We start from the raw sequence: 21,705 nt of genomic DNA on the forward strand, positions 1-21,705 counted from the left end.
ATGTAGTCATGGCAACCACATAAATTGGTGATATGATTTTTTCATTACCTTTATACACTAAGCATCATAGATATGGTAAAACCACAGCATCAGATTCCATTGGGTGGATGAACTGTAGTTTATTTAACATTTTATTTATTTCTATTAAATACATTGTTTATTTCTATTAAATTAATTACACTATTTTACATTGTTAAATAAAAATTATGCACATAAAAACATTGCTAAACTAATATTTCATGGCATTCCACTTCTGTGTTTAGTTGTCTAGTTTCCACAATCGGATGAATTACTGGAAGCTTCTCTGATGTCATGTAGACATTTATGCTGCACAGTTCAATGAACATTTAGGGAGGCCATCACTAGTCCAGGTACTAGTCATATACACAGATGAAGGGAACCAGCCTCTATCCTCAAGGAGCTCACAACCTAGAGGCAGGTGTATGAGATGTGAGTTGCTGTGGGCCTATGGACAGAGTATACAAAAGAGGGCATTTAGTCCAGCCTGGGCATCAAGCAAAACTGCCTGGAAGAGCACCTCACCACACCTACCTAGTCATATGCATAAAAAGAAGAACATATTGGATGGATCCAGCTTTCCTACTAATGTGCATATTATGTCTCCATAATTCCAAATAACCGCTGCCTGTGTCCCTCCATGTACACTAATTTCCATTCTCTCACTAGCTAAGAAATCCTTGATAAGAACAGGGACATGAAATTGGGGAACATCTAGCTGACTGGCACTGAATACCTCAAGATCACAAAAATTCTGGGCCCAAAGTCTATGGATTATTAATAGGGAGGAAAAACAGCATGCGTCTACCATTGGTATGGCATGTAGGAGAGAAATCAATGGCTCAGAAATGGTGTCCAAAGTCTGGTATCTTAGTCTAGGAAAAGAATAAAGGAAGCTGAGTTAAAGGAAAAGAGTTTGGACTGGGTCAATTATGAAAAAGTTATCTGCAACAACTAGAATGAAGTAATTAAATACAACTAGACCAATGCCCCAGTTTAGTTTAACTGTATCAGGAAGTACCACCAGCAGAGGCTGAAACAATTAGTTTACCTTCAGGACTGGCTTTGGTGAAACAACTCCGGGACTCAGTGAAGCGTAAGTCTTCAAAAGAATGCAAAGGGTTTATATTCTGTAGTTAGAACTAAAGCAGAAAACTCAATAATAACTCTGAAAAGTTACCTATTATTTTGAGTGAGCTTTGTTCTGTACTGAATTCAGATGATACAAAATGCTGCCCAGTAGCTACCCATCACATGTAAATATTAACCACTTCAGCCCCACACCCTTTACTAAATGCTGTCATTTAGAAGCAGCTCAGTGGCACGGTGGTAGCAGGCTAGTTGAGTGATATTGGATCTATATGGAAGATCACAGATTCAGTTCCCTTGTTGGCCTATACATACTGGGCATGCACACCGATGGTCCTGGCTGCCCGGAGGGCTTGGCGGGAAGTGAGGTAGTTAGGGTCTAAGACATTATTGAGGATGTTTGTCTCTTGCCTTCTCTCTCTCTTATGAAAGGAAGAAAAGTAAGTAAGTGCTAGCATTTAATAAATCACTACTTTATGAATGATGATATAAGTTTTTAGGCCACCAGAATACCATTTCTAAACTGCTACTATATACATGATTTATGTATAAATCCAAAGATCTTTACCTTCTTTTCCTCCTCTAAAGCAGAAAGGTGCAAATAAATTTCCTGCTTTAAAATGTTTTATGGTAGAATAAGTTCCACCCATAACTTGTGAGAGAAGAATCATAATGTATTAAACTGTTAACATAATGTGACATTGTCAAAGGTCTGGACCAACTCTCAGCAGCTCAAGCAAACCCTTAGTTAGCTGTCTTGTCTAGAATAAGCCATAGCAGACATGGCCTTAAAGAACTCAAAGGATTTTAGTTATCTTGCTCTTCAAATGTCTTCAGTAAGTATGTTTATACTTCAAATTTTAAGGAGTACAGGTTGCACCAGCATGAAATCGTGGGTCAAAACTCCATAAAGGAGTACAGGAGGCAGTTATCTTTTTTTAATGCAGGATGATTAGGTAGACCTTATGGAGATTAAATTTTAATTATGAGGATTGGGCACCATACATGTTTTATATTGCTGCTCTTAAAAAATTACCACAATTTTAGAGACTTAACAGAACATAAATATATTGTTACTGTTCTGAAAATTAGAAGTTCAAAATGGGTCTCCATGGGCTAAAATCCATGTGCCAATAGGGCTGTGCTCCTTTGTGAAGGCCCTAAATGAAAATAGGCTTTCTTGCCTTTTCTACCTTCTACTGGCTGCCAGCAATCCTTGGCTTGTGCCCCTTCTTCCATCTTCAAAGCCAGCAATGGCTGGTTGAGTCTTTCTCATGCCACATCATTGTAAGACTGACCTTTCTCCCTCCCAGTTATACTGATTGAGACTTAGTTTTTGCCCTGGGCTCACTTGGGTAAACAAGCAGTTTCCCCCTCTCAAGCTCCTTAGCTTAATCACACCTGCAAAAGCCCTGACAAGTAAGGTTGCATTCACAGTTTATAGGGGTTATGATACGGGATCTTTGAGGGACTATTATTCTGTTACCATGGATGCTCTTAACCACAGTTCTGGGATGCTTAAATAAGTAGGATATTCTTCCATATGAAAATGGAAAAAGTTAAAGCTTTGTCAGAGGCTTCTGCTCAGCCAAGAAGCTAATCACCTCAGTGGGGGCCACAGCCCAGGCTGTCAATGTGCTCTGCCCTGTCGATCACCAAGCCTATGTCAAATGGTGAAGCTGAATGGTCTTTCTTTGGTAACTTCCTCCTGCTCTGTTCTACTGGTGTATGTGTCTGCCATCTTGGACTGAAGCAATAGAATACAAAAGAGATTAAACAATACTTCAATGAAGCAATATCCAGGAGGGAAATTATAGTGATACTAAAAAGTAAGGATAAAGCTATATCTCTCATTTTGGCTTTATTGCATTTTCTATTCTTGCTACTGCATTTTGTAGAAGAGGTTTTTAATCAACCTGAGTCTAGTGGCTTCTTTGTAAACCAAACAGAACTGTTTTCCCTTGTAAAATCAAATCTAATAAAATTTCTTCATCAATATGTTTTATGGGGAAAAAGTACTCCATCCAGAGTCTTAAGAGAGTAAGTAAAAGTAAGCATGTAAATAGAACTTGCCATGAAAAATTATGGGTCATCTTTTGAGCACAGATTTTTTAAAGAACTATTTATTAATTTTATTTCTTCATTCATTTATTTTAATTTGTCCAGAGAGAAAGAGAGAAAGAGGAAGTGAGAAAGCAAGCCACCAGGTTGGCCATGTGGGAATGTCCAACGCCTTAACCACCACTCCACCTTCTGGTCCCTTGAGCACAGATTTTTGAAATAATTCAATCAGAATGTACTACAGTAGCCCGTCTAGAGAAATGTCCAGCAATTGCATGGTAAATGACAACAACAGAAGTGAAGAAGATAAGTTAGGGGGTCACACTGAAGAAATAAGAGATTAGAATTAGAAACCTATATGATCCAATGGAAATGGTCAGTGTTAAGTGTTACATTTCATTCACTTCATTCAATAAAAGTCCTTCCCTGCTATGTATCAGTCTTGGTGCTAGTCACTGGAGACACAACAGTGGCAGTCACTGACTTTATGGAACTCACAGTCTACTGCTTAAGAAAAGCATTCATCACATAATTCTAGGAATATATAATAAAAATGAGGATAAGATCTATGAAGGAAAGTTACAAGCTACTATTATAGACTAGAAAGGAGAGCAAACTCGATTTGGAAGTGGAATATCTAACAAAGAGAAGTTGGAGCTTAGATCCAAGAGAACAGTTTGTGTTAGAGGGACAAGTGTCTGGAAAAGCATTCTAGCAGAGGGACCATGATGTGCAAAGACTTTGCATCTAAAAACAACCTGGTACAGGACAGTTGACACAAGATGAGGCAGAATGGATCAGCCTGCAACCTAGAAGATACACATCTGCAAAACAGAGACAAGAACTGGAGAAGTGGGTCCAACTACAGGAAATGGCAAAAGTCCTCTTTGATAACCAGACAACACAATATTCAAGGGGTAAGAGTGAAAGTGTTGCTCTAGTGGGTGTTGCTCAGAATTAGGTCAGTCGGGGGGGGGGGGTCAACTTTCAAAGAGGTGGCAACAGCAAATAACTAGAAATATCAGCTATTAGCAAAAGCCCCTAATCTCAGAGTGAAAGAAGGACTTATGTTAACTGCCCTATAGTTTTATTGAACTGTTTTACCTTCAGTCCAGTCCAAGGTTAGACTGATCCCAGAGACAAAATTCATGCTGCAAGTCAGGTGCCAATCGACTACAGCCATGTGGAGAGTAGGACAGAGAGGAGAGTACTGACAAGGATGACATCAGATCCATCCTGGAAAATAAAGCATGGTGATGATTGTCTTTGAAAAGCATCATCAGATCATCACCATATTAGATTGTTAGAGCTGTCACAATATAATACCACAGAATGGGTGAATTAAACAACAGAAATTTATTTTCTCAGTCTAGGGACTAGAAGTTCGAAATCCAGGAGTCAGAAGGCGGGCTCCGTCAAAGGGCTGTAAGGGAAGGCCACGTTCCAGACCTTTCACTATGGCTTGCAGATGATTCTTTTCCCTATGAATCTTCACACTGTCTTTTCTCTACGCGCATCACTGTGTCCAAATTTCCCCTTTTTATAAGGATGCCAGTCATATTAGGATACCTCATTACTTCATTTTAATTTGACAATCTTGGTATCATACCTGTTTTAAAATAAGATTGTAACCAGGAACATTCAGAAATTCCCATCATAAAAACCCATTCGGAAAACTGCAGTGACATAGAAACTAACTACCCTTTTTAGCTGGGATTACTTGCAGAAACCAAGAGTTTGAAAGACCAAACTGCAGAAAGACCAAACTGCAGAACTAACTCAAGTCAGATGGCGGTGGGTACAAACTGAGATGTGTGCAGAAGGTGCTGGGTGGAACAAAGAAAGAGTGGCGGCCATGCTTGAGGAGTCCCCTCCCATTTTGTGACAACGGCTATAGTCTCTGCAAAAATGACAATGGCCGTTACAGAAAAGGTACCTTTGGAACACAAGCTCCCTCTTCTCCATATGTTAATCAAAGAATAAAGTTTCTATTTCACTTACCTGAACCTTGCTCGTTGGCATGAGTGACACTGAGCAAAACAGAGTGGCTTGGATTCCCCAGGCCACATGATCAGTGTCAAGTTCACGTCCTAATTAAAGGAGGTTAGGAGTTCAGCATATCAACTTTTGGTGGACACCATTCAACCCATATGTCTCAGAAAGAGGGGAACCAGCAGTGAGCGTAATGGCTATGTCGCTGGACTCCCACGTAGTCGACCGCGGTTCGTGTCCCGGACCCGGTGGCTTAAAACTCACGCCGGGCGCGTGTGCGTGCGTGCCCAAGATCCCGAGAGGAGAATGGAGGAGATGGCTTGGATTCCCCAGGCCACATGATCAGTGTCAAGTTCACGTCCTAATTAAAGGAGGTTAGGAGTTCAGCATATCAACTTTTGGTGGACACCATTCAACCCATATGTCTCAGAAAGAGGAAATTCCTTATGCTTTTAGAATAGCTCGTAACTTTTCTGCAGATTTGATTTGTTCTTGTTACCTGTTCGTTATCCTAAATTGGCAACAGTAAAGAAACTTTTAGGACACAAAAGGGTGGAAGGGTTGGAGTTGCTATTCTGAGAGGGCTTAGAAACAAACATGAGGCTGCTGGCAAACTCTTAACGTTAAAGAACTGAATTGTACATCTGAAAACTGAGCCATGGCAAAGAAGTCCTCTTCGCTTTGAAAACAATTTACAGATATTCTCCTGATTGACAAACTGTCAATCCCAGCATTACATGCCATCTTACCCCTTTCCTAAGTTTAAATACTCATTAACTGTTTATTGATTTTATATCCCTGGTAATTTTTAAAATTTTAATCCCGTCTCTTCACAATGTGATTATTGATCTTGGGAACTACAGAAGCACTTAAGGTTAAAAAAAAAAAAAGATTTTGTGACAGGAAATGTTTTGTAATATTTCTGGAGTTTTGTTCTTGCTGTGGTTTGGCTCAGGAAGTTGGGTAGATCTCTAAAACCTTTCAGAACTTTCAGGATTTATTCTAATCTTGCTGTACTATGGGTCTTTTCAAGTTTTCTCATCCCTAACATGTAGTTAAGGTTATAAATTTCCTCATCTTTCATATGTCTTTGCCATTTTCTCTATTGCTTTGACTTTCACAGAATACTAGTTCCAAATCCTCCTGTTTCTTTTCCTCCCTGTTGGAAGATTGACAAGAAACAACGCCTGCTCTGTCTTTTGCCACGGGGTTCAATAGAAAACAAATAAAAGTAGACATCACATTAATTTTATAAAATGCCAGCAATAGAAGTTTTCTTTATACTTAACACTCAATAAAGGAAAGACTGATTTCAACACACCTCTATACACAAGAAAAAACAAGCTGCCTTCATGAACCAAAGATGTACTATTTCCTGAGGTTCTCACTATCGCATTTTATATTTGGTTAAAATATTAGTGGATTTTCATAGAAGGCTGATCTCTGTTTTATTACCTATGTTTCACTGGGTTTTTGACATTCTTGAGAGCTTATAAATCTCTAAGGGGATGAGAGCTTACAGAAATTCTAGACTAGAGGGAGGCCGTACTCAAGGTTATCTCATTTTCATTCTTCCTCTAAGTATTGGAATTCTCCTTGGATCATTTCTCCCCACATTTCTCTTCATTTTACATTTTCTCCCTAGATGATCTCATCAAGTTCCATAGGTTAAATGAAATCTGTAAACGCGAAGCCCTGGAAAGATAGAATCTGAAAACCCTCCCATTTCCTCATCCCTCCTCAAATAGGATGAAAATACTGAATAGAATATGCACTAATAAATACTGCATAGAAAGAGCAAAAATCATTTTAAATGTATGAACTGCGGTGAGAAGTAGAAAGAATTCCAGCAATGAAAAGGAAATGAAAGGCAGCCGTAAACAATGAGCTGACTGCAGCTGCCTTAAAGTAGAATTATCAGAACTCTAAGATGGGAGACCTAAAACGAGCAGCAACTGTACAAATGAAAATATGGCAGAAAAATGAGAAGACACTGACATACCCACCATCAGAGATGGAAATAGTGACACATCTCTATATAGCTGAGAGGTCAAACAGACAAAAGTTAGTACCGATACAAAAAAAAAATGTGCACCCAATTAACAGGCTTTACACATGTCTAATCCTAAACCAAACAATTGAGGAATACATTAAAAAAAAAAAAAACTGTGAAGTAGTTACTTATTTTCTATTTCTTATTTTTTCAGATTTTGCCACAGTGCATGTGCAATTGCTGGAGAGAGACAGAAACAGAGAGAGAAAGTAAGAAATCACCCCCCACGTGATTTGGGACATGCCCACAATCCCTTTGCCTCCATTCTCCTCTCAGAATTTTGGGAACTGTCATAAAACATGTGCTCTCACCAAAAAGAAACAGTAAGAAAGAGAAAAGGCAATTTCCAGTGGTGTATAGTTATGTTGTGATCCCTTTTTTTCATTTTTTCTATTTCTTCAGGATTTAGGGCACTTTCACACATGTATCCAGCATGTTTTTTAAGCTGCCAGAGCCAGGATTCAAACCATGATCTGACATTGAGATTAGGGCTTCCTACACACAGTACTTAACCACTGTGTTATGGGGCTGGCCTGAGAATACATATTTTTAAGTGAATAATTGAATATTCATAAAAATTGACAGAATATTTGCCTTAAAACAAGTTTTCATGATTACCAAAGGAACTATTAGATACCAATCAAATTATATTACCTCAATGCAATAAAAAATGGAATGTGATAAAAGGAGCAGAGGTATCCCTATATGCTGAAAATGTAGTCACCCCATTAAATAAAAATTTAAAAAAATAAGGAATCATAATGGAAACAATACAATTGTTAGAACTGAGAAACAGTGCATATCAAAAGTAGTGGATAGATTGCATTTTCTAGTAGTGCAGAAGATGAGAAGTACTGAAAGTTTATTGCTACATACACTTTCAAATGTTTGGAAGAAAATATTGAAAATAAAACAACTTCAAATAAATGGATGAGCTGGTTACATAAAAAAAAAGAAAAATGAAAGAAAAAGAAAAAAGAAAAATATGAGTCCATGAACAAAACCATAATATCAGTCTAGGGAAGTGAAAAAAAGAAAAAACACTGAAATTATCAGCTACGTTAGGAGCATAAGCATCCATGTGCCATGTAATGATGCTTTGGTCAATGATAAATCATATACAAAGGTATCCCATAAGATTATAATACAGCTGAAAATTCCTATTGTCTAGTGACACCAGAGCTGTCATACATCAGAGCAATGTATTACTCATGTGTTTGTGGCAATGCTGGTGTAAACAAACCTACAGTGCTGTCAGTTGTATACAGATATAGCACATATAATTATGTGGAGTACATAATACTTGGAAATGCTAATAAGTGACTATGTTACTGGCCTATGTATTTACTATACATAGTAAATACATTATTTCACCATTATTTTAGAATCTATTCTCTCTACTTATAAAGTGTACTGTAAAACACTATGCCATGTTTTATCAGTAACAGCCTCAAATATTTTGTGCTTACCAAGTCTCCTGATTGCATTACTTTCTCTTGTGCTTGATTTTATCTCATACAGTCTTTATTCAGCATAATCCTTCTCATGAGACAAGATGTGGAAGTGGAAGATATGGATATGTCATCCAGTGATATGGGTGACACTGACCTTGTGTAGGTTCAGATTAATATGCATAGTTGTCTGTCCATTTTATTTTTTTTTGAGAGGTTTTTTGCTATAGGGCACTTGCACTTGCCAGAAAGACAGAGACAGAAAGCAAGAAATCACCCCTCAGGGGGGATGGCCACACCACAGTTCCTTCTCTTCCATTTTCCTCTCGGAATCTTGGGCGCACACGCGCATGCACCCAGCGTGAGTTTAAGCAACCAGGTCTGGGACTCGAACTACAGTTGACTACATAGGAGTCCAGTCCAGCAATATAGCCATAATGCAAACTGCTGGTCCTGTGTGTCCATTTTTAACAACAAAAGTTAAAAAGTAAATTTAAAAAATTAAAATAGAAAAAAGCTTAAAGATAAAAAGAAAGAAAAGAAAAGCCAGCTGGTGGAACAGAACTAATGCAATGTTCTGTAGGCTGAACCCACATGGGAAGATCCCAAGTTCCTATCCCAAAGCCTCACTGTGCATGCAGGGTGCCCACACATTTGCTTATGATCCAGAGTGACAGAGACTAGAGGTGGATCAGAGATTGAAGATCCTGTTGGAATTGCCTGTTCCTCTCTCTCTCTCTTTCTCTCTCAATAAACAAATTTTTAAAAAAGAAAAAATATGTTTATACAGCTATACAGTATGTTTGCATTTTCAGTATTGTAAGAGTTTAAAAGTTTTTTAAAGCTTTAATATCTAAGAGTTTATAAAGTAAAAAATGTACAATAAGCTAAGGTAAATTTATTATTGAATAAAAGTAATTGTTATAAATTTAGTGAAGCCTATATGTACAGTGTTTATAGTCTACACTAGGCCTTTGCATTTACTCACCACCAATCCTGCAAGTCCCATTCATGGTAAGTGCCCTATATGAGTACCATTTTCTATCTTTTATATTGCATTTTTACTGTACCTTTTCTGTTTAGTTATGTTAACTTCACAAATCCCATTGTGTTACAATTGCCTACAGAATTCAGTACTGTAACAAGCTCTGTTGGTTTGTAGGTCTTCTATAAGAGCATATGGGCCACACCATATAATCTACATAGGCAGGAAGTACATCATCTAGGTTCACGTATGTTCTATGATGTTCGTACAGTGACAAAGTCACCTAACAATTCATTTCTCAAAATATAACCCCATCGCTAAGTGAAACATAACAGGATTTCCTGATGTTAAGTTTTAATATACAAGAGGAGTCATCCATCTAATCTCCACCTTTATCTGGTATGATTTCTAACCGGGACCCTGCTCCATGCAGGCCTAAAGTCTGGTTAGAGACCATACCAGAGAAAACTTGGGTTCAAATAGACTACTCTTTCAAAGAAAAGGTGAAATAGGAAAATAATAAGAAAAAAATTAAGTCTAGAGGAATCTAGGAAGAATTCTCTAGGTAAGCCTAACTCTGTATGGAGTGTTAAACAAACAAATAAAAAATGTAATAAATATTTGCCTTATAAATCATGGAAAATAATAGATCTTTCATGTGCCTGAGGCCTGAATCTTTGATATTTTTGTCAGCCTAGAATCTTCAAGCTAATACTTGTAATAAAAGTATTTAAGGCTATAAATCTTCCCCAAATATTCTACATCATACAAATGTTGATAGGTATTACTTTCATTGTTGTCCTATTCCAAGTATTATCTATTTTACATTTAAATTACATATAAGCATTTCTTAATTTTCAAACGTAAGAATTTATCATTTCATTATTTATTTCTTATTCCATTTCATAATCATAAAATATATAGCTGATTCTTTAAAATTATGACCTAAAACAAGGTCCATTTCCATAAATTCATTCTAGCCATATTTACATAAGTGTGTATTCCCTGTTTGCACAGGGTACAATTATATAACATGACCAATAGAGTTTATCATGGAATGTAGTTTTTGTTCAACATTTTAAAAAATATCATTCAAGGTAGTATAGATTTTTCTGAACTAAAGAAAGCAATAAAACTATTTTTTAGGAAGTTCATAAGAAACATTCCATAAACTTGAGTATCTAATTATGATTTTTTAAATATCACTTAGAAAAGTAAAATAAAATAATAATTTTCTATAAGTATAATAAAGGTTGAATAAAAACCTACTGCAACATAGTTAATGAAGACACATTACACTAATTTCTTTTCTTTTCTTCCTTTTCAGAGAGACAGAGATCTTTGCTTTAGTGTGCATGAGCTCACCGGAGAGACAGAGACAGACAGAGACGAAAAGTAAGAAATCATTTCCTAGAGGGGAATGGCCATGCCACAATCTCTTTTCCTTCATTCTCCTCTTGGGATTTAGGCATACACACACAAACACACAAACACACACACACACACACACACACACACACAGGAGGTGCACCTGGCATGAGTTTCAAGTCATCAGGTCTGAGACTCGAACCATGGTCAACTATGTGGGAGTCCAGTGATGTAATCATTATGCCATCTGCTGTTCTCAAATTTCTTTTATTTTGAGACATCACACCTCTATCACCTAAATGGTACTTTTCCATCTTCCCCATGTCAGTAACAACCATTTTCACCCACTTACTCAAGCTGAAACACCAGCAGCCATCTTTGAGTTCTCTCCTTCCCTCACACCTAGTATTCAATTCACTAGTAAGTCTTGTTAGTTTTTTCTACAAAACACATTCTGAATTTTCTTGACTTCTATCATTATTGCTAAGTTAAGCCTTCTCCACCTCTCATGAGAACTTTTAAAATAACTTCCTGAAGCCACGAGGAGGCACAGAGGTGGCACAACTGAACCCAGGAGGAAAAGGTCCTTGATTTGAGTTCTGAGACTCTCTTGAGCACTTTGGGCACAAGTGTGTCCATGGTCTGGGCTGGCTGAAAATGGGGCTGAATCATGACATAAAGACTCTTCTGGGGTTGCCCCTCTCTCTCTTTCTCTCTCTTTCTCCTCCTCCCTCTTTCTCTCTCTTTCTCCCCCCTTCTTTCTCTCAGAAAGAAAAACATAAACTTGAAAAGGACCTTCTACTGATATGAATTCCTCTATGTAATCTCAACACCTATATGCCAGAGTAATTTGCTTTACATGTAAACCAGACTATGAGATATCTCCACTCAAAATCTTTCAGTGGTTTTCAGGTAACTAATAATAAATTCAAAACATGGTGAAAAGTCCTGTATGACCCGGCCTACGCCTGACTATCAGACTCTACCTCTGACAAAACCCTCTATGTTTATTGAGCTTCAGTCATGCTGGCCTTCTCTTCATTCCTTGATGGCTCCCAAGTTTGTTTCTCTTTCACAATTTTAACATTTCCTGCTCTCTGTCTAGAATGCTCAGGTTTCTGCTAAAATGTCACTTTCTTAAAGATTGTTCTCATAAATAACCTCTCTACCCAATCACTCTCTATTCATTACTTTCTTTTACTTCACTCGTAGCACTAATCATTATTCCAAGGCACATTATTTATTTATTGTCTGCTTTCTTATTGTCCACTTGTCCCAGTAGCAAGTAGACTTTTTGAGAACAGAATATTTATTTGTTTACAAGTGAATCCCTTGCTCCTTGAGCATTGCCTAGCACAGGGAATTCAGTAGATGTCGAGTGGATCAAGGAATCTAACATGGCACTATACAAAACATGGTCTGTAGACCACAAAGTGTACAGTTACATAAATATAGAAATCAAAAGTAAGCATTTAGACACTTTTGTAACAATGTGACATGTGCTTGGTAATTTCTCCAGTATTTAATTTGTGCTGTGTTTTACAAAAGTATTGACTTGCATCAAAACAGAAATTTTAATCATAGTTCTTCATCATGAGTAAGTTTGGAAAACATTGGTCTAAACAAGGACTGGAGTAAAAAGTAGCTTTCTCATTTTCATCATCTGTTTTTGCTTCATTTCATTTAATATTTAATAACATATCTAATCCATGGCAAACCCTGGGCTGGGTACTGTGAACCAGAGGTGAGCAAGACATGTACATTATCCACAAGAGCACCACAGTCTCTTGAAGGAAACAAATCCATTGAAGTGACAAAACAGTAGGACAGAATTGTTTACTAGGAGCCATAGGAGAGAAAGAGTACCTTGCACTCCTTCGGAGGGATAGAAGAGACCTCTCTGGAGTGATAACACTTGAGGGAGAAGACCACCAGATGAATAAAAAAAGGAGGAGACATTCTGAAGGGAAGGCAAATGGGAAGTCATGAGAACATGGTGCATTTGCATTCACAAAGTACAATGGATCCATGAGACTCCTGGTTTATGGGAATGAGAGAGATGAGGCTAAAGAGCCTATGGTGGTGTGTTTCATTGTGCTAATATTTGCTACTTCGTCCACTCTTCTGCGTGGAAGAATTGCAGTTCTCACATTGGTCAAGTCCATTTGGGCCTATGAAATGTGAGGGAAAATAACATGAGCCACTTTCGAACAGATGCTCTAAAAGACATCATAGAGTAACCCTGGCCTCTCTCTGTTACAACCCTGGCATGTTCCACCTAGGAACTGTGTATCAGCTGGGCTCCTGGCATGGAGATTCACACAGCAAAGCTACAGCCAACCCTCAATGAACATAAAATTAGAGTGAGAAATAAACCTTAAATGTTGTAAGCCACTAAAATTTATCACTCCAGGGAAATATAGCCTAACTTATTTGTCCCAAATCTCATAACATAGCCCATCCTGGCAGATGGTAGGAGAAACACAGGGTAGTGATGTTCTCTGTGTGTGTGTGTGTGTGTGTGTATAAAATCAACCCCTAAGCATCACTTCCTGACCCCTCACCACAGCCTCTAAGGACTGGCCAAGTTCCTCAGCTGGTGGTTCTCATTGTGAGCCAAGAATAAGGAAAACAGTCACTTCTAAGTTGTACCCCGTGGTGTTGTGACAAGTCAGACTGAAAGAATATTGTTCATCAGCTGTAGTACTCAATATGAATATTACACCATTTAGAGATAATGTTATAACAGAAAATGAAAGTCAACCTAGTAGAACAAGGAAAAAGTCCCTGTACTGCTATTCTAAAGCTTTTACCAGGTAAAATTCAAACCAATCTACCGATAAAAATCAATGAAGAAACACTATGTTCTACAAGGTTTGTGGAATACCAAGAACAAGTCTTGAAACTCAAAGTCTGAGAATTTCTGAATGGCATGTAAAATTTTATGTCATTTCTCATATTTCTGGAAATGTGGTTGGTATTAGTTTCCTAGGTGACCATTAATACCATCATTTTTCTGTTTGAATCTAAGGTGGGAAAATCCTATCCTTCAATTTACAAATTCAAAACCAATGGTTTTGTGTTTCATCAAGAACCATTCCTGGACCCCCACAGAGTAATTTACTCCTTGATACTGACCTCACTCCTACGACTAGCATTGCTGGTCAATTCATTTCTTTTTACTGTTCTCTGAATTGGAGTTGTCATTGGAAAAGCAATGATGTTCCCAAACCCTTCAATTTAGCAATTTTGTGAGAGAATATTTTTATCAATACCTAGTATAATGTACTGTTTGTTCAACTGCTCATAACGTTCATGTGAATGTGTTTGTATTTTAAAATCCTAACAACCACTGTGTTGATATTAAGAGGTGGAGCCTTGAGAAGTGGTTAGGTCACTAAGAGCAGAGTTCTCATGAATGGAATTAGTGTTCTTAGAAGAGTCATGGGGCTGGCTCCATGAACTGTGGGTAAGGGAGGAGGAACCCACATGGCCATTTGTACAGTTTGAATCCAGCCCCAGTGACTTGCCAAACAGGTCTGGCACTTATGTATGAAGGCCCAAAATTCCATCAGGAGGGTAGGATAGAAAAGTGGAGGGAAAGGGATTAAGGCATGACCATGCCCCATTGTCAGGGAGTATTCTCCCCTTCTTCTCTCTGTCTCTCTCTTTCCCCCTGTCTCTTTCTGGCAAGCACATTCACCCTCCAGAAAAATATAAAAATATGAGATGTGTTGGCTTGTTTCCTTTGTCTACTCTCCACCATGTAAGGATACAGTAAGAAGAAGGCAGTTTGGAACTCAGAAGAGAGCAGGAACTTAACCATGCTGGCACACCAATCTCAGATTTCCAGCCTCCAGAACTGTAAGAAATAAATTTCTGTTGTTTTTAACCCACCCAGCCCATGGTACTTTGTCAGAGCAGCCCAAATTAAGATAACCAGATGTGTGGATGGCACTGTCATGATATCCTGCTAAACTCTTGGGGTATCACTGTCCCCACAGATAGCTCTGAGAGGGACACTGGCATGGGTGGAAGAGAAAATCTGAACATTCAAAGCTCAAGGCTTCTCATGGGATTCTCTTTAATGGAAAATTTATTTTTATAAATTTGTATACTGTTATATTCATTTTACATATTATATTTTTTGTCTATTATAGATATACTTTTGTAGATTATTTCAGAGGAAAACAATTTTAACAGAGTTCTAAAGCTGTGCTATAGAACTGTGATAGGAAGTACTAACAATGCCAATGCAATAAAATACATTCTCAGTCCTCCATTCTGCTAAGGCTTTGGTTTTTTCAGCAATTCAACTGTTATTCAAAGATGATAGGATCTTAATGCCTAAAGATTATATGTTTCAGGACCAGCAGTTGGCGTAATGGCTGTGTTGGTGGGCTCCCACATAGTCAACAGCAGTTCAAGTCCTGGACCCGGTGACTTAAACTCATGCCGGGCATGTGTGCGTGTGTGCCCAAGATCCCAAGGGGAGAGTGGAGTAGAAGGGATTGTGGTGTGACCATCCCCACTGGGGGTGATTTCTCACTTTCTGTCTCGCTGTGTGTGTGTGTGTGCGTGTGTGTGTGTGTTTTAGAGGTTTTGCTATAGGTAACATGCACTCACCAGAAAGACAGAGAGTGAGAAATCACCCCCCCCCCCCCCGAGGGCCATGCAATCCTCCACTCTCCTCTCGGGATCTTGGGCGCATGTGCACACGCACCCAGTGTGAGTTTAAGTCACCGGGTCTGGGACTCAAACTATGGTCAGCTATGTGGGAGTCCAGCTACATAGCCATTATGCCTACTTCTGGTCCCATGTCTCTCTCTGTTTTTTTGGAGAGTATACACGCCTTATAGCAAAAACCTCTCCAAAAACAAAAAAGATTATATATTTCTGTCTCCTCCTATTCCTTTTATTTTTTTCCTTTCACTAACTCCTGCATTTTTATTACTGTCAGAAGGTAATCTTTCTCAGTCAGGAAATAACAAGGTTCTTAAAATGAGTTGAAAGTTGAATACAGAACAACAACATCACAGATGCATGGAAGGAAAATCAATTAATCTAGGATAATGAGTGGAACTGAGCTGCACAAACATTAAGTGTTCATCAATTTCTTCAATAAAATAAAATATATGTCAACTACTATTTGTACACAGGAGACAAGGCCATTACCTATAACAAGACTAAGAATCCTAATGTGCCCAGAATTTTAAACCATTTATAGACTTTGCTATAATAGGCAAAAAGTAAGTTCTTAATAATTATTTTGTTAGCACTAGTGCCGTTTGGTGCCCAATGAGAAGGTATGTTAGTTAATACTTATCACAATTAAAATGTAACTGTCATTTGCATCAAATAAAAATCTTTTATCCATTTTAGGATATTAGAATTAATATTGTTTTTTACCATTGTTGCCAAATCTTAAAAAATCCCTAAGTTAGAATTCACAAACTATAAGACTGGGGCAATAATTCTTTTTTGTCTCTCTTTTTTTTTCAAATAGAAAAAGAGAAGAGGAGAGGTAGAGCAAGGGAAGAAAAGGAAGGAGAGACAAAGGGAGGGGAAATGAAGAGGAGGAGAAGGGACATGTAAACAGTAATTCAAGTGACATTTCAGGGCCACTCAACAGGAACTGAGTTTAGAACAGCCCTCCAGTGGCAAGAAGTAGGAGACTTGTCTTAAAGCTGTGCTTATATGATGAGGACACTGTTCTACTTAGATGTTGTGATTATATGAAGTGGTTGGGGTCACAGTGGGGTTTTTTTGGTTTTTTGTTTGTTGGTTGGTTTTGTTTTGGTTTGTTTTTTAGAAAGATTTTTGCTATAGGTGCATGCGCACACCAGAAACAGAGAGACAGAAGGTGAGAAATCACCCCCTCCAGGTAGGATGACCATACTGCAGTCCCTTCTCCATCAGTCTCCTCTTAGGGTCGGTCTTAGGCACACATATACATATACCTCCAGTGTTTTAAGTCAGCAGACCCAGGACTAGAACTGCAGTAGACTATGTGGGAGTCCAGTGACATAACCCTTATGCCATTTGCTAGTCCCCACAATGGGGTTTTAACACATCCTCCCCCACACTCCCTTGATACTACTATGCTTTTATTCCCACATGTTGAGTGTCTACTGCATGGAATGCCCTGTCTTAGTTTCTGGGACTGTAACTGCAATCAAGAATATTATTTCTCCTTCAGTGAGCTAGCAGTGGATGTGGGGAAATAAGCAAGTACTTAGAAGCAAACATGGCCTGTGACAAAGGAGACCAATAGAATATGTAGGACCAGCAGATGATTTAGCGGTTACGTACCTGGATTCCATGTAGTCGACCACGGTTCAAGTCCAACAGCTTAAAACTCACACCAGGCACGTGTGCTTGTGTGCCTAAGATTCTTAGAGAAGACTGGAGGAAAAAGGATTGCGTGTGGCCATCCCCCTTGGGGGGGGGGAGGGATTCCTCACTTTTTATCTCTCTCTCTCTCAGGAAATCACACGTGCCCTATAGCAAAAATCTCTCTTAAAAAAAAAAAAAAAGAAAAGAAAAAGAAGAAAAGAAAAAAGAAGTGCTGGAGGGACAAAGGCATGATGAAGAACAAGAAGGCAGCATGAAGGCCAGCCCTGAAGTTCAGTGGTTAAGGCAGGCAGATCCCACATGGTCAACTATGTGGCTCAAATCCTGGCCCTAGAGGCTTAGAAAACATGCCAGGCATGTGTGCATGCATGTCCATAATTCTGATGAGATGAAGAAATGAAAGAAACAAGACTGCAGCATGACCACACCCCACTGGAGTGCTCCCCCTCATTCATGCATGTACACATATGCGAACCCTCAGGGAGAGAAAAGAAAGAGGGCAGTTCCACAAGTTTGTGTGTAACATTGAAGTTGTGGTAATCAGATACGTGCCAGAGGCGACTGCACGTGATAAAACAGGTGGTGCATTTGGTATTAATACTTTGACAATACCTTGAAGGGGAAGACCCATTCCTCCACCTGAATGGGGTCTGGCTCCTGTCTTTAAATGTAACAAAGAATCACATGATTAGAGAAGGGTGGTTCCTGAATTTTCCCTGATGTCCTAGGAAGATCAGGATGTATGAAGGAGAATTCAGTGCTGTCATCACTAGCTGTGGGACCACGAGCAAGTTACTCAGCTACTCTAGGCTTCAGTCTCTCAACATCAAAATCTCACCTCCCAGTGTGAGCATTAAGTGAAATGGGGCAAGTAAAGCACAGGGCTCTCCTCTTGGAAGGTGTGCAATAGTGACTTGTTCCTCCCCACATCATCTCTTCCGTCTTTAGGAAAAATGATCTTTGAGTGCAAAAGCCTTGCTCCCCATTCATTTCTCTCTCTCCCTCTCCCTTTCTCTCTCTCTCTCTCTCTCTCTCTCTCTCTCTCTCTCTCTCTCTCTCTCTCTCTCTCTCCCCCAGCTCAATTTCTATTCAAGTAGAGTTCCCAAATACTCCTCCCCAACTCTGTTCTCAGTCATTTCCATTGGGACCACAGGCCCAAGAATATGAAATGAACTGTGACTGTTCCAGCGATGCTTTTCTCTACTGAAGTCCCCAGGCAGGAAGGGATAGATGTGGAGTTTGGCACAGACCCTGCTCAGAGTGCAACCAGGCCTGTCCAAGTGGCAGCTGCCTCTGTGATCACTAACAGAAACAAAGCAAAGCAACAGGCTCTCACTTTGTATTTCGATGTTACTCAAAGATATTTATTAAGTTCTCCTATCTAAAAACACCTAAGCAAATTGAAGGACCATTTATACAATTATACTCTAAAACGGAGCTTTTCAAACACATTAAAATCTACTAGTCTCAAAGAAGGTCGCATCAACTGCTCCATGGTATAAATTATCAATGCTCTGCCACTTCAAAAATCTCTTTAGTTTTAGCAAGATAGTTCTTTCCTTTAAGAACACAGCAGATCAGAAGACAGTCGGAAACATCATTTGAGGTTTTATGAAACAAAAGGGATGCTACTAAAGAAATAAAAATGCACTCTGCCAGAAGAAAGAATGTAAATGTTTAGGGAATAAGCTGAAACGACCCTATGAATCTCACCAGGAAACCAAATAGTAAGAAAAGGAAGTTAATAATGAATGAACAAATACCCTGGAATTGGTTACTCCAAACCCTACAGAAGCAAAATTGCTCCTATCTATTCTGACTTCATCTCCACTTCTCGATTATTTAAATCAAGGGCAGGGCTTACCTGGGCTGACCCTAGAAATGTGCAGTCTTTGGAAATTCTGCTCTTGGGAAGTTAAAAGGAACGACTCAATTTATAGAAGTTGCATTTTTCAGTCAAGTAAAAAATAATAGTTTATCCGAAGACATACTTTAGTTTAGGACTTGTGGGTTTTCCTGAAGAAAACTAACATCCTAGAGATTCAAGCCAAGTTGGAGCATACTCTCAGCCAAGAAAGAGTTAAATCAGCCACAGGGTATTTGTACCTAAACATGTAATTATCATACGTGTTCTGGTTGAAGCCCTATGCTCTTTCTAATTAGGTACTCCACTCTGGCAATTTATCACCCACTTGTGTTTCTGGGAATTCAGACAGACCATCATTCCACAGGGATGGATGGATCACAGCTGAGATAAAGCCTATCGATAATTCTGCAAAGTGTAAAAACACTTATAATTACCCTTACTTTCAGATGAAGAAAGCTGAATTTCATCAGTGAAGGAACTTGCTTAAGGCCAGACTGCTTTTTTCTTTCCTTTTCATTGTTTTGCTTTTTAATACAGTCTTGCTTTATTGTCCAGGCCAGCCTTAAGCTCAGGATTTTCCTCCTTCAGCCTCCCAAGGGGTTAGAAATAGAACATACACCACCATGCCCAGCCTTTAGATTGGCCAGAAATGAACCTGGCTCCCATGTGGTTCCAGTCTTCAGAGCACAAATTATTTTTTTTAAGAAATATTTTATTTAACTTTATTTATTTATTTAAATTTTACCAGAGAGGGACCAGGGGTAGGGGATGGAGGGAGTAAACCACCAAGTCCGGGATTTGAACCACAGTTAGCCATGTGGAAGTCCAGCGCCCTTAACCACCATGCCATCTTTCGGCTATGGAGCACAATTTCTTAGCAATAGTTACCACTGCAGCCTCAGTGGGTCCTCAGACTGCCTCCTACTCTCATAAGTGACAGTCAGAACCTGAACCCCAATTTATGACCCCCAAATTGGACATTCTCCTTATACTTGGCAACCTCCCTTAACTGTATATTTTTTCTTTCATTTAAATCTGATTAAATACCAATTAGACATAGCTTGAATAGAAATTCATATCAAATAAGGCAGCTTCTGTTCACTAAAATCTAGAGTTGAGTACTGTAAGCTATTAATTATAGCACATTCTCATTAAACATTTCAACCTACATTACCTTCAAAAAGATATAATGAGCATACAATATATTACTATTCCAATTTCATAAACTGGATAATTGAGAAGTTAATCTCTAACTCACATGGCTAGCGCATAGCAGGGCAGAACTTGGCCCAGCTTTCTAACTTCAGAAAGCATGCTCTTCCTCCTGCCCGGAGTGCTCCTGTTAGGTCATCTGCCATTGCACAGAGTTCAGGAAATGGCTATCTCCAGTGATCAGCTCATTATGCTCCAATCCACAGGAAAGGTTTGTTTGCACTTGAGCTCTCCCCAGGACCAGCACTCCCTAGAATCAAGTGTGTAGGGGCCTGAATGAGAAACTGTCCCCAGGATCAGGATGTTTTGTGAAAAGTGAACCATTGATTCCTTGCTGCAACTCTCTTGCCTGCTCTGAATCTGTGATCTATTGTCTTTTCTCACAGAAAGGACTTGAAACCTCTTTCATCATAGCCCTGTTGTCTGCTGGGGTCCTTAAAACATAGCTCTACCAAATAGGTGTCCTTTCTGCTCTGACCATTCCTTGCTCCCCAACTTGAAACTTCCACATTACTTTCTGGCACTCTGCTTCAGTATCTACTCCCACTACTTCCAGGGCTGGAGAAACACTGTGCCCAGCTCCTAGCAACTCCTGCCCAGTCTTCAGTGCGGCTGAAAAATAGAAACACACCAGCTCTGCAAACACCTTGATTTGGGCAGCCAAGACTGCTTTACATTTTAAACGACAGCGTTAATTTTCCTTTTTAATCTCAGGGTACCTGAAACATTCCTCCTTCAGCTATCTAAAGTTGGTATTTATGACGCAGAAAAACAAATAAATTCTCCTACATTGTCTTAAAAAATATTTGGCAAAAAAATATTTTGTGAACTGTTTCAGAATGAGTTTTTCCCTGGTAGTAAGTTCCTCTATGAGATATAGATAGAAGGGACTGGCTGGTGGCATGGTGATTAGGGGTGCTGGACTCTCAAGTGGCCAACTGTAGTTTGAGTCCCAATCCTGGCGGCTTGCTTTCTCATTTTCCTTCTCTCTCGCTCTGTCCCTCTCTGGACAAATTAAAATAAATAAATAAATAAATAAATAGAGGGACCAGTAGTTAGCGTAATGGCTATGTCGCTGGACTACCATGTAGTCGATCGACCACAGTTCGAGTCTTGGACCCGGTGGCCTAAAACCCACGCCAGGCGCGTGTGCATGCGTGCCCAAGATGCCAAGAGGAGAATGGAGGAGAAGGGATTGCGGCATGGCCATCCCCCCTGGGGGGTGATTTCTCACTTTCTGTCTCTCTGTCTCTCT

At 39.1% G+C, this 21,705-nt stretch overlaps 1 pseudogene; it reads right to left on the minus strand.

The window, feature by feature from the left end:
• Positions 1-2,712: 2,712 nt before the first annotated feature.
• The window catches only part of LOC102480517 (translin-associated protein X pseudogene), a 37,597-nt pseudogene continuing 18,604 nt past the window's right edge, over positions 2,713-21,705 (minus strand).

This window comes from Tupaia chinensis, unplaced genomic scaffold (assembly GCF_000334495.1).
Source record: "Tupaia chinensis unplaced genomic scaffold, TupChi_1.0 Scaffold000180_1, whole genome shotgun sequence".
NCBI classification, from domain to species: Eukaryota; Metazoa; Chordata; class Mammalia; order Scandentia; family Tupaiidae; genus Tupaia; species Tupaia belangeri.